Consider the following 13,775-nt stretch of genomic DNA (forward strand, 5'->3'; position numbering starts at 1 on the left):
TCAAGGAAGATATGCAACCACAGAGAAGGAACTCCTAGCAGTTGTGTTTGCATTCAAAAAATTCAGGAGTTACCTTGTGGGTTCGAAAGTCATAGTGTATACCGATCACGCTGCTCTGAGACACATCTACTCGAAGAAGGATACCAAACCAAGACTGTTGAGATGGATTCTGCTTCTTCAGGAGTTTGACATGGAGATTGTTGACAAGAAAGGCATAGAAAATGGAGTTGCGGACCATCTGTCAAGAATGAGGATTGAAGATGTTGTTCCCATAGATGATTCAATGCCTGAGGAACAACTTCTGGTCGCCCAAGTTTGTGAGCAAATGCATGACATAGAGCTTGACAACCTCAGAATCAGATGCATGGCGATCACTTCTGAGACTGCACCATGGTATGCATATGTCGTGAATTACAAGGTATGTGGAGAAGTTCCTGATGACATGGATCCCTACAGGAAGAAGAAGCTTTGCAGAGAGGTCAACCACTACTTCTAGGATGAACCCTATCTGTATAAGAGAGGTTTTTACAGTCTGTTCAGGAGATGCATAGCAGAAGGGGAAGTATAGGGAGTACTTGAGCATTGTCACGACTCTACCTATGGAGGTCACTTCGCTACATTCAAGACAGCTCAGAAGGTTCTTCAAGTAGGTCTCCGGTGGCCAACCTTGTTCAAAGACGCTCACAGTTTCATCACCAAGTGTGATGCTTGCCAGAGGATGGGCAACATCACAAGGAGGAATGAGATGCCTCAGAATCCGATCTTGGAAGTAGAGATATTTGATGTTTGGGGTATAGACTTCATGGGACCTTTCAATCCTCCATCGAACGGTAATGTCTATATTTTGGTGGCAGTCGATTACGTTTCTAAGTGGGTTGAAGCCATTGTCAGTCCTACCAACGATCACAAGGTTGTTCTGAAGTTGTTCAAAAGTATAATCTTTCCAAGGTAAGAGATACCCAGAGAAGTGATCAGTGATGGTGGAACTCACTTCGTCAACAAGGTGTTCGAGAGTATGCTGAGAAAGTATGGTGTCAAGCACAAGGTGTCGACTGCGTATCACCCTCAGACCAGCGGACAGGTTGAAGTTTTGAACAAACAAATCAAGGGTATACTGTCAAGGATTGTTGGAGTTTCAAAGAAAGACTGGTCTGTCAAGTTAGATGAGACTCTCTTGACATACAGAACAACGTTCAAAACGCCGATAGGCAGAACACCATTTCAGTTGATATATGGAGAAGCATGTCATCTCCCTGTGGAGGTTGAGTACAAGGCGCTTTGGGCTATCAAGTTGCTGAACTTGGATATTGACACGGCTCAGGCTAAGAGGACTCTGGACATCCATGAGTTGGAAGAAATCAGACTTGATGCCTATGAGAGCTCAAAGATTTACAAAGATAGAACCAAGGATATTAATGATAAGAAGATTGTTGTCAATGAGATCAAGGCTGGAGATCAGGTTTTGCTGTTCAATTCCAGACTTAAGTTATTTCCTGGAAAGCTTAAGTCTAGGTGGTTGATATATCATGATTTTTAGGTGCTTTTAGCCATGATATAAGTCTTATCTATAGAGTCTTTTTGGTATTTTTAGAGTCTTTTGAGTCTTTATAGGATTTAGCATGGATGGAAGCATAATGGAGCTAAATAGGAAGATTTGGAGGATAATCAAGCATTGAGGCTGAAGCTGCAAAGTTGGGAGACGAATTCAGAGTATGCATTGACCGATGCTACCTTAGTGTCGATCGATGCTGGACCAAGGAAGAAATCGGAAGTTTTCCCACAAGTTTTGAAGATTTATAGAACTGCCCCAAAGTCTTCCGTATTTGCATAATTAGTCCCTGGACGTTTTTAGGAATATAAATAGGATTTTTATGGTCATTGTTTAGACCTAAGCTTTATTTTTCCTGCAACCTTTTGAGAGAGAAATCCCTGAGAGATTTAGAGAGTTTTTGGAGAGAAGAATCAAGACTCCTTCCAGAGAAGATTCAGAACTCCTTTTCTACTTCTTTTAATCTCTTAATGTTATCTATTTTATTCATGATTTGTGTTCTTGCAATTATGTCTGAGTAGATCTCTTGTTAGGTTCAGGGATTTTCATAGGGGTTTTATGATTTATTAGATCTGTTATTTTTAGGATTCTTTATCTTTCTCGATCTTCATCTTAGGTTGTTCTTCATATTAATTCTTGATTGATCACCTAGAATTAATACCTAGGAAAATAAATTGATATGAGAATATAATTGATGTTCCTGATAAAACCTTTTGATGAGCAAAATTACTTTCTGCAAAGAAATTTGATTTAGTGATTTTGTGAACAATCTAAACTTGTTTTTAAAGCTGATTTATTACCTAGAATTTTGCAAAGAGATTTGGATTTTCTGGTTTTAAATTTAGATAATATTTGCAGTGAGAACTGATTTATTTTACAAAAGAGTTTAGAGTTATAGATCTGATCTTAATTGCTTGAATCCTAATTTATTGATTGATTTAATATTTCATAAATTCATGAGAAATTCCCTAGGCCTAGCGTTTTTAATTCCTGAATTTACAACACTTTTGAATTCTGTTTTTGCATTGCTTTTAAATTAATATTTTGATTTAGCATAATTAAAAGATTATTAAATCTATTGTGTGATCTAGAGTCCTTTTGGATATGATCTCTAAGTACTACAACTGATCTCTTAATTTGAGAGAGTAGCTCAGGGTTAAATTTGAGCATATCAGTGGTCTGGACCTTTTACAGTCAAAGACTTTCTGCCATTTGGAGCCATCACTCTTCTGAACAAGGATGGCAGCGAAGTCAATGATTGAATAAAGATGAGTTTTACAGAAGAGAAGAAAAGCTACAGAAAAGAGTCAGAGTCAAAGAGAGATTGTTGGTCATATGGGAACAGAAAAAAATATCTAGAGAAGAATCTTCACAATTAGGTGACCCCACTCTCCTTTTCTCTCACCCACCCACGTGAATTTCTCTCTCCCATCAACTCACCCCTTCCTCTCTTGTTCCCTCTCCCAAAACACATCAACTCCATCTTTGTGTCCCATCATCTCCAACATTATTCCACCACCACTCTCCCTTGCACCACTTGCACGACATATCACAATTATTCATCTTCACCATCCCTCTGTTTATGTCACCCCTCCTTCACTCTCAACTCACCAACCAAAAGAAACAATCATCACTCTCCCATCTCTCTCTTGCTCGAGAACATTGCATACAACCATCGTCGAAGGACCGCCGGAGTCACCCCACTCGAACCGCCGTGCTGCCACCCTCGAGTCGACCTGCAACCACTCGAGCCGTCGTGCTGCTGACTCGATCGAGCCACATCCATCGCGACTCGACCCCTGGTGTACTGTTCATGTTCCGACTTGATCCATCCCACTCCGTACCATCGAGCCACTGTTCACACTGTTCTCATCAACTCCAGCTTCGCCGACGTCGACTCGACCCACGTCGACTCGACCCACATCGACTCGACCCATGTCCACTCGATGCAGCTTCATCCACGTCTCTCGAGCCGTCTCTGTGAAGGTCCGTTCGAGCCAACACGTTCGTCTCCATCGAACCAACATCTCGCCGCCTCCCTCGAGTCACACCATCACGACTCGACCCTCGCCGGACCGTCCCGTTTGAGTCACCATTAAAGTCATGATCGAGCCACATCCGTGTCCACTCGATCCGCCGCTGTTCCACGCCAACACTCGACCCGTCAGACCCGTAGGCGACTCGATCCGACGAACTCGCCACGCTATAGCCGACCAGTTTCGCCACCGACCCCAACCTGTCACGTGATCAGTTTATTCTCTCTTTGCACTTTCAAGTTTCGATTTTCATAACTGCTCTTATTATTTGCTCACTAACATATTAAACGTTTAGCTTTGAGTTTACATGTTTCAGAGAAACAGAAAAAGTACTGAGCTTATACATGAGACGAGTGAGGCATATGGTTGTGTTGCTGGAGAACGTTCATCCCCTGAATCCATGGCGAAGCGTTTCATGAAAATGAAGAACATGGTTGACGAGGTTGTTGGGGGTTCAAAACAAGCAGCGGGTTCAAGCAGACCAGACAAACCGCTCTCTAAGAGCAAGAGTCGCGGGAAGAGACCGGTACCAGCTTCTACCTCAAGACAGGAGGACAGTGATTACAAACAAGAGAAACCTGCATTGCATTCAGAACAAGCGCCAAGGAAATTTGTACGACGGAGAGCATCTGAGATGAAGTTGACTCCCAAGGAGTACTACGAGCTGTTCCAACAGTGGGAGTTCAGTGGAACAAGATATCTACATCCTGAGAAGATGGAGCTACTAGGGATTGGGGAGGATGTTCAGTATCTATTTCGGCAGTGCCATCTGGAGAGAATTATGAACACCCCCAAGAGTGCATACAGAGAGGAGATAATTCAGTTCCTTTCTACTCTGGAGATGCACTTGTATGCGGTTGAGCCAGGCATGATGTCTGATGGAGGTCTGGGCTATATTGCATTCCGCGTTCATGGCCAGTTCTACACGCTTACTTTCAGAACCATCGAAGAGATCTTTGGATTTCCCAGCGGAATGGGGACTACGCCGCATTTCAACAGAACCGAAGTATCCGCACTTTGGGCAATGATCAGAAGTGCCTCGACATTTACTTCATCGAAAACAAAGGCGATGAACCTGAGAAGCCCAGTCTTACGTTACTTCCAGAAGGCGGTTGCCAATGAATTCTACGCTAAGAAGATTAAGGGATACATCATTTATGGAGAGCTTGAGATGATCGATCTGGCACTAAAGGGACTCTCGTTCACTGCCATGGATTGCACCGCGCTGCAAGGTGACATGTCCAGCACTTCCATCTCGCTCTACCTTCTCAACTACATAATGTCATACAAGACCTGGGTCTCGAGACTCAACAGCAACCGCACTCCTGGAGTCATGTGCATGGGAGGCGTAGTGACTTGGTTTCTTGAGGCTGAAGGTGTTCCCCTACAATCCGAGCCGTACCCACCACGTTGGATAGACATCAACAACTTGCGGTAGCTACGCACTTTGGACTGGGGATTGAGGAATGGACGATTGCTATACAAGTTTGTGCATCCTGCGTACTCTCGAGATTACTCCTCCCTTGCGTCGAGTTGACTACGATCTTGGGGGGTGAGCATATTGAGTTCACCCCTCTTGCGGATACATTATACAATTCTGATGTTGAGGAGCAACATGTCGACATCGTGGAAGCAGGAGCTGATCCGATGGAAGAAGATGCAGTTGAGTACCGCCCTGAGCAGTTCCACTTTGAGGAGTACTTAGAACAAAGAATGGCCAAAGGGGTTAGAGCAGCTCATCAACGCCTTAACAAGCTTCAGCGATGGGGGAAAGCAAGAGACAAGGCGTTCAACAGCTTCACCAAGACCTTCAGGAACTTCATGCGTAAGTTCAGCTGCTCGACTTCCACCACCGCCATCCCTAGGTCTGTCCCCGAGGACACCAGACCCACGCAGGGTCGTGCTTCCGTGAGCCTCAAGCGAACTCACCAACGAACACCTTCTCCAGTCCATTCTCCAGCTCGCCAATCTTCCTATATATCTCAGCAGTCTCAGCCTACACCCGTCCCTTCACGCCACTCGTCACATGAATCTCGAGAGAGAAGGAGACAAGGTTCGCGTGGTTCCAGAGCCTCTTCAAGTCGTCGATCAGCGCGTCGTTCCGCAGCTCAAGGTGAGTAAGAGGTTGAGCAGCAGGTCGAACATCAAGGCGATTATCCACCTACCGAGGTAGTTGTGCTAGAATCGGACCATGGAGAGTCTAGAGTCAACGACATGCAGTGCGACGAGCAGCCGAACTTTTATCAGAACACGCAAGCGGTTGAGCAGCAAGTCGACCAACCAGCTGAAGCCACTCCCGCGGATCTCGAACAAGGTGAAGGACAGAGCCAGTATCACGCACAAACTCCTTGGGCGAGCTCCGACTCCTTCTTCTACTACTGAGGTACTCCTACCTTCCTTTGTGTATACCATTTCATTCCTGCATTGTTTCTGTTGTGATTCTTAAATCCTCCTGCAAATTTTTCTTACACAAGAGACTGTGTAATTTAAGTTTGGGGGAGGGTTTGAGATGATGTATCTGATGTTGTGTTTCGTGCTTCTTATTTCAATTTTTTGCATCATATCATGTTTGAGTTTGCATCCATATATTTGCATAGAAAAACCATAAAAATTTGAAAAGAAATTCGAAAATTCCCACAAAAAAAAACAGAGTGTTCATGTAGTTTACATTTGCATATTAGGATTGAGTCTAGTGTTATTCATATAGGGTTGTTGCATTTAGCATAGGGGTTGATGATGATTGTAACCTTGGTAGCATGCTGGATTCAATAGGATATGATCAAGGCCCTTGTTATTAGTTCTTTGATGCATGTTGATTGAATTTGAAAATGTAAGATTGAAGCATGTTTTGAATTGACATCACTCCTTATCTATCTGAACCTAATCCTGAATTGCAATTATCTTGTTATGCATTGAAGTTGAACTCATGGATACCATACACATACTTCGATTGTCTTTCACATTTTTACCACCCTTTTCAATCCAAGTAGCTGATTCCCATCTTTGGAACAGTTTCCCGCACCCTTAACCAACCATTCTTTCAAGCCAATTGTATTCTTGAGTGTCAGGCCTTTTCCAAGTTGAGCTTGTTAGAAAGTGTTAGATTCTAACCAACAAGAGTAGGATCCTGTGTAGTTCTAGTTCGCGTTATCCGGACTAGTAGGACAAGGTGAGAACTAGATTTTGGGCAGAAAAGTAAAGGGTAGAAAGTTTTAAGGAGGGGGATGTGTTTTCAAAGTTTACAAGTCTAGTAAAAGATTTGGGTTGAGCAAAGTAAAAAGATTTATTGGTTCTGGGCATAAAATAAAAAGATTAGACAAAGAAAAGAAAGTGAAAATACTTAAGATGTTTAGAGTCTTTAGAAGAAAAGAAAAAGAACCATAATGATAATAAAGATTTCCCAATCCGCTAGAATGAAAAGAAGTGAACTCCTCCTAAGACTAAGTGTAAAAAGTTTGAGATGATGTTTCTGATGAAGGGTAGAGATAGGACCAACTTCTGGGTTAGAATGTTAGGACTGAGTTTCCTTGGGGACCTTGGGTAGACAGGGCACTGCTCTTGTATGCATCAGTTGGTTTCAACCTTTAGCCTTCTTTTGAGCTCAACTCCTTTTCGTGAGAGAACCTTATTCTGTATTGACAAAACCACTTGAGAAGGACACCATCTTCTTCTTTGACCTTTCGCCCTAGCCAAATGAGTTCAACGACATTGCATAGCTNTTGAACATAATCCTGACTTGCAATTATCTTTTTATGCATTGAAGTCGAACTCATGGATACCATATACATACTTGGATTGTCTTTCACATTTTACCACCCTTGTAAATCCAAGTAGTTGATTCCCATTTTTGGAACAGTTCCCCGCACCCTTAACCAACCCTTCTTTCAAGCCAATTGTATTCTTGAGTTTCAGGCCTTTTCCGAGTTAAGCTTGTTAGAAAGTGTTAGGTTCTAACCGACAAGAGTAGGATCCTGTGTAGTTCTAGTTCGCGTTATCCGGACTAGTAGGACTAGGTGAGAACTCGATTTTGGGTATTGGGTATGGATTTGTGCAGAAAAGTAAAGGGTAGAAAGTCTTAAGGAGAGGTATGTGTTTTCAAAGTTTACAAGTCTAGTAAAGGATTTGGGTTTAGCAAAGTAAAAAGAGTTATTGGTTCTAGGCATAAAGTAAAAGGTTAGACAAAGAAAAGAAAGTAAAAATGTTTAAGATGTCTAGAGTCCTTGGAAGAAAAGAGAAGGAACCATAGTGATAATAAAGATTTCCCAATTCGCTAGAATGAAAAGAAGTGAAATCCTCCTAAGACTAAGTGTAAAGAGTTTGAGATGATGTTTTTGATAAAGGGTACAGATAGGACCAACTTCTGGGTTAGAATGTTAAGACTGAGTTTCCTTGGGGACCTTGGGGTAGACAGGGCACTGCTCTTGTATGCATCAGTTGGTTTCAACCTTTAGCCTTCTTTTGAGCTCAACTCCTTTTCGTGAGAGAACCTTATTCTGTATTGACAAAACCACTTGAGAAGGACACCATCTTCTTCTTTGACCTTTCGCCCTAGCCAAATGAGTTCAACGACATTGCATAGCTTGATTCACGGTTCTCTGTTAATAAATGTTAAAGGGAGTGATTGATAGGATTGCATGTGTAGATTAAATAAATAAAGCTCCTTCACCATGCATAATAGAACTAAAAACAAGGACCTTGATTCTAACTACTCTATTCAGCATGTTTTAGGTTCTGAGACCCCATCTTCACACCTCTCTTCCATACTTTGTTCTTGATCGTTTGCTTGAGGGCAAGCAAAGACTAAGTTTGGGGGAGTTGATATTTCTATATTTTTTCTCTTCCTAGCATATATTTATCATGCATTTAGCTAGGATAGCTCATTGTTTTGCATCATTTTCTAGTCCTTTCTATACACTTTGCATGTCNTATGTGTTTTCAAAGTTTACAAGTCTAGTAAAGGATTTGGGTTTAGCAAAGTAAAAAGAGTTATTGGTTCTAGGCATAAAGTAAAAGGTTAGACAAAGAAAAGAAAGTAAAAATGTTTAAGATGTCTAGAGTCCTTGGAAGAAAAGAGAAGGAACCATAGTGATAATAAAGATTTCCCAATTCGCTAGAATGAAAAGAAGTGAAATCCTCCTAAGACTAAGTGTAAAGAGTTTGAGATGATGTTTTTGATAAAGGGTACAGATAGGACCAACTTCTGGGTTAGAATGTTAAGACTGAGTTTCCTTGGGGACCTTGGGGTAGACAGGGCACTGCTCTTGTATGCATCAGTTGGTTTCAACCTTTAGCCTTCTTTTGAGCTCAACTCCTTTTCGTGAGAGAACCTTATTCTGTATTGACAAAACCACTTGAGAAGGACACCATCTTCTTCTTTGACCTTTCGCCCTAGCCAAATGAGTTCAACGACATTGCATAGCTTGATTCACGGTTCTCTGTTAATAAATGTTAAAGGGAGTGATTGATAGGATTGCATGTGTAGATTAAATAAATAAAGCTCCTTCACCATGCATAATAGAACTAAAAACAAGGACCTTGATTCTAACTACTCTATTCAGCATGTTTTAGGTTCTGAGACCCCATCTTCACACCTCTCTTCCATACTTTGTTCTTGATCGTTTGCTTGAGGGCAAGCAAAGACTAAGTTTGGGGGAGTTGATATTTCTATATTTTTTCTCTTCCTAGCATATATTTATCATGCATTTAGCTAGGATAGCTCATTGTTTTGCATCATTTTCTAGTCCTTTCTATACACTTTGCATGTCTAGGTAGTTCTTGCATCATCCTTGCATACATGGTGTATTTTGGAGTATTTCAGGTATCTATGAGACGTCGGAAATGCATCGTTCGAGCCATTCTCCAACCTGTCGTTCGAGCCACTCTCCAACCTTCGTTCGAGCCACTCTCCAACCAACGTTCGAACCCCGTTCGAGCCGTTCCACTCGAGTGGGATTTAGCTTTCGACATCTTCATCAAANATCCTCCTAAGACTAAGTGTAAAGAGTTTGAGATGATGTTTTTGATAAAGGGTACAGATAGGACCAACTTCTGGGTTAGAATGTTAAGACTGAGTTTCCTTGGGGACCTTGGGGTAGACAGGGCACTGCTCTTGTATGCATCAGTTGGTTTCAACCTTTAGCCTTCTTTTGAGCTCAACTCCTTTTCGTGAGAGAACCTTATTCTGTATTGACAAAACCACTTGAGAAGGACACCATCTTCTTCTTTGACCTTTCGCCCTAGCCAAATGAGTTCAACGACATTGCATAGCTTGATTCACGGTTCTCTGTTAATAAATGTTAAAGGGAGTGATTGATAGGATTGCATGTGTAGATTAAATAAATAAAGCTCCTTCACCATGCATAATAGAACTAAAAACAAGGACCTTGATTCTAACTACTCTATTCAGCATGTTTTAGGTTCTGAGACCCCATCTTCACACCTCTCTTCCATACTTTGTTCTTGATCGTTTGCTTGAGGGCAAGCAAAGACTAAGTTTGGGGGAGTTGATATTTCTATATTTTTTCTCTTCCTAGCATATATTTATCATGCATTTAGCTAGGATAGCTCATTGTTTTGCATCATTTTCTAGTCCTTTCTATACACTTTGCATGTCTAGGTAGTTCTTGCATCATCCTTGCATACATGGTGTATTTTGGAGTATTTCAGGTATCTATGAGACGTCGGAAATGCATCGTTCGAGCCATTCTCCAACCTGTCGTTCGAGCCACTCTCCAACCTTCGTTCGAGCCACTCTCCAACCAACGTTCGAACCCCGTTCGAGCCGTTCCACTCGAGTGGGATTTAGCTTTCGACATCTTCATCAAAGTTGTAGGGAATTGAGTCATCTTTCCAATGTCGTTTATTTCAAGTCAATCGGAGGCGTGGTTCAAGAGTTATCACCGTTTTAGTGGATACATATACACCCAGCTCGAGTCGTATCACCTCCACTCGACCCAACTCGAGTCGTATGACCTCGACTCGATCCGTTCCACTTGACCGAACCCCAAGGAGGGACAACACGTGACTCGACCGCACATGTTTGGTTTCACACGCTTCAGAAGATTCTCGAACCGACACTCTATCTTGTCGTTTTAAGTTTTAGGGATTCACATGTTTTTACTATATATACATTTTGTTAATTCTTGGTTTGGGACATCTTATCTTTTTATCTCGTATTGTTTTCTTTTCCTTAAGGTTAACCTAGCCACCAAATACGTTATGAGACTTTGTATTCCGATATCTTTGAGATTATTCAGTTTTTGCATTGGATTCCTTCTACAAAGTCGTTCATCTTATTTTTATCTACCTATTAATGCTTGCTTCAATGTTTTCTATGTTTGCATCCTTGATGATGATTTTCGGATATGAGTAGTGTAGTAGTTCTTGAGGATGGGATAGATTAGCTTTGATTATATGATTCCCTTCTGGACTAGAGTTAGAAATACTAGTTTCTCTCTGATAAATTGGAACTGGATTTTAGACATTTCTGCATCCAAAAGGTTTTCGATGAAATGTCTGACCAACTAGTACCAGAGACTTATGATCCTAGCCTAATAGATTAGTTGTCTAGGATGTTTGTTGACGTGAATGAACTTGTTTTTTCATGCCATGCTTGATCATGTTTCTCTAGCGAGAGCTAGGTTTGGAAGTGGTTGAGTTTGAGTAGCTTCTGTCAAGAGATTGAATTAGCTAAGAAGTGATGTTCATTGTTTAGGGATGGTTTGCTTGTGGCATGTTAAATACTCTATAGACTAGGATACTCCACCGACATCAATTACTCCCATCCGACCTCTTTCTTTCTGATTTTTATTACATTCCTGAGACTGTTTTGTTTCTTGCCTTTTAGTTCGTGCTTAGACTCGTTTATGTTTTTATTCATTTTCGCTTCTTGTCATGCATTCTCGTTTCTAGTTCTGTGACTCATTTTCGTTTTGTATTGTCATCATTCTAGGACTGTTAGACAAACACTCTCTTTGAATTGGCTTGACTCATGATTTCTTGATTGCATCTTAATTGTTAGTAAAGTTTCCCATCTGGATTGACACCAAAAGTATTACAACTGCATAAGGTTAATTGAACCTGCTAGGATAGACACACAAAAATCCTAGTATCAAATACTCCAAATGCACAAATGTATGCAATGCATGCTTCTAAGCATCCTAAGTGCATATTTGGACATAAATGGCTATAAAACCTAAGGAATCACTTCTATATGATGCAAAACATGAACTAAACAAGGCCTTAAATATGGTAAAATATAGTGACATCAGTTCTTTGATTCATATTCTCTTAATGCTAGAATAAGACTGAGCACCTTGTTCTAGATTTTAGTTTTTTCTATGCATCAAAAGAGTTCGATAGAATGCCAGAACTAATATGAATTGAGCAATTTATTTCTAGCCTGCGAAAGTTGATGTTAGGACGCATTGTGAACTTAATAAACCTGATTGTAATGCAAATTTGGCTAGGAAGTTACAAATGGAAGTTTAGCAAACTAATAGTCAAATTTAGTTTCTAATGCCTTGAAAGAGGGTTAGTCTATTATTGTGGTCATGTTATAGAATATTTCTTAATTATTGAATTCCATATTTCATTTTCTTATTAGTCATTGATCTCTGATATACCCTATGAACCAATGTTTTAATCTCATAATAACGTTTATTTTCTTTGCATTTTTATTTACAAACCTGAAACCAAACAAACATTCGTTCGCTTTAGCTATGTACAAGTCTTGCAAGTTTTTAGAGTACCATTGGTCCTTGTGTAGTCGACCCTGCATATACTGCCTCACGGTTAAGTGTATCGGGTAATTACTTGAGCAATCAAGTTGGCGCCGTTGCCGGGGACCAAATGCGTTACCTAGAGATTTAGGATTAGTTTATAGTCTAGAGAATTTTTATTTACAGTTGTTAACTCATACTTTTTTCTTTCCTTTTGGTGTTTTTCAGGTGTATGACCAGCAGTGCAGGTTCTTCACACCTAGAAGAATATCATGAGAACTTGGGTAAGTTTGAGAGAGGGAATAGGAGAAAGAAAAGACTTCCTGAATACAGCTAGCAAGCGAGAGTGTCCTCACCATCGCTTTGCTCCAGAATCACTCATGAGCACGTTCTACAGAGGAGTTGATGAGAGGTACAAAATGTCTATGGATACAGCTAGCAATGGAAATTTCATGACCAAAACCAAAGGAGAGGCTCAGATTTTAATCGAGAACCTAGCTGCTAGTAACAATAATCATTGTGCTGATTATGATAGGACAGTGAGAAGCAGTGGAGGAGGAGAATAAAAGCAGATTGCTGAGTTGACTGCAAAAATGGAGCAGCTTTTAGAAAGAGATCAGAGAAGTGTGTATTATTGTGATGATTCAGAAGAGGGTCAAGTTTATCAAGGGGATGCTGGGGACAATTATGAGGAGCTCTGAGCTGAGTTGAACTACGTGAATGGTCAAAGTAACTATCAGAACAATGGTTTTAACCAGGACTATAGGAACCACCCCAACCTCTCTTACCGGAGTACTAATGTCCCACAGGATAAGGTATATCCACCACAACAGTTTCAACAAAAGAAGTTTATACCAGGGCAAGAAAACTACAATAAGTCATTTGTGCCTCAGAGCCAAGGACAATGGGTATGGTCAAGAAGATTTTCAGCAAAACCCTCATCTTAACAACTTCCAGGGAAGTTACCAAGCACCAGTTCAAGCTCATGTGAGCACCACTTCTACGTCTTCTTCCCGGGACAATGAGATGAAGTTGATGATATGGCAAATTCTTGAAGGTCAAGTAAAGAATACCGCTGACATCAATTTTAAGGTGGATAACATGTACACGATCTCAATGGGAAGTTTACGATGCTATCTTCACATGTTAAAACTCTTGAGAACCAAGTAGCTCAGATTTCTTCTGCCTCTACGCGACCTGCAGCTGTTTTACCTGGAAAAACTGAACCCCAAAAAGAAGGAGCATTGTTATGTTGTAATGATTCAAGAAGAACCTAAAGAAGTTGCTGACAGATGCTTTAAGGAAGTTGTGAATGCTAACATTATTGTTGAGAGGAAAGTTATAACTGTTGATGTAGCCAAAGATGAAGATGAGCCACCATATGTTACCCCACCACCATATGTTCCTAGACTCCCATTTCTAGGTCGCCTAAGGGAAGCTTAAAGACAGGCTGAAAAGGAGAAAGCTCGC

The sequence above is a fragment of the Camelina sativa genome, chromosome 7 (genome assembly GCF_000633955.1).
Source record: "Camelina sativa cultivar DH55 chromosome 7, Cs, whole genome shotgun sequence".
Lineage (NCBI taxonomy): Eukaryota > Viridiplantae > Streptophyta > Magnoliopsida > Brassicales > Brassicaceae > Camelina > Camelina sativa.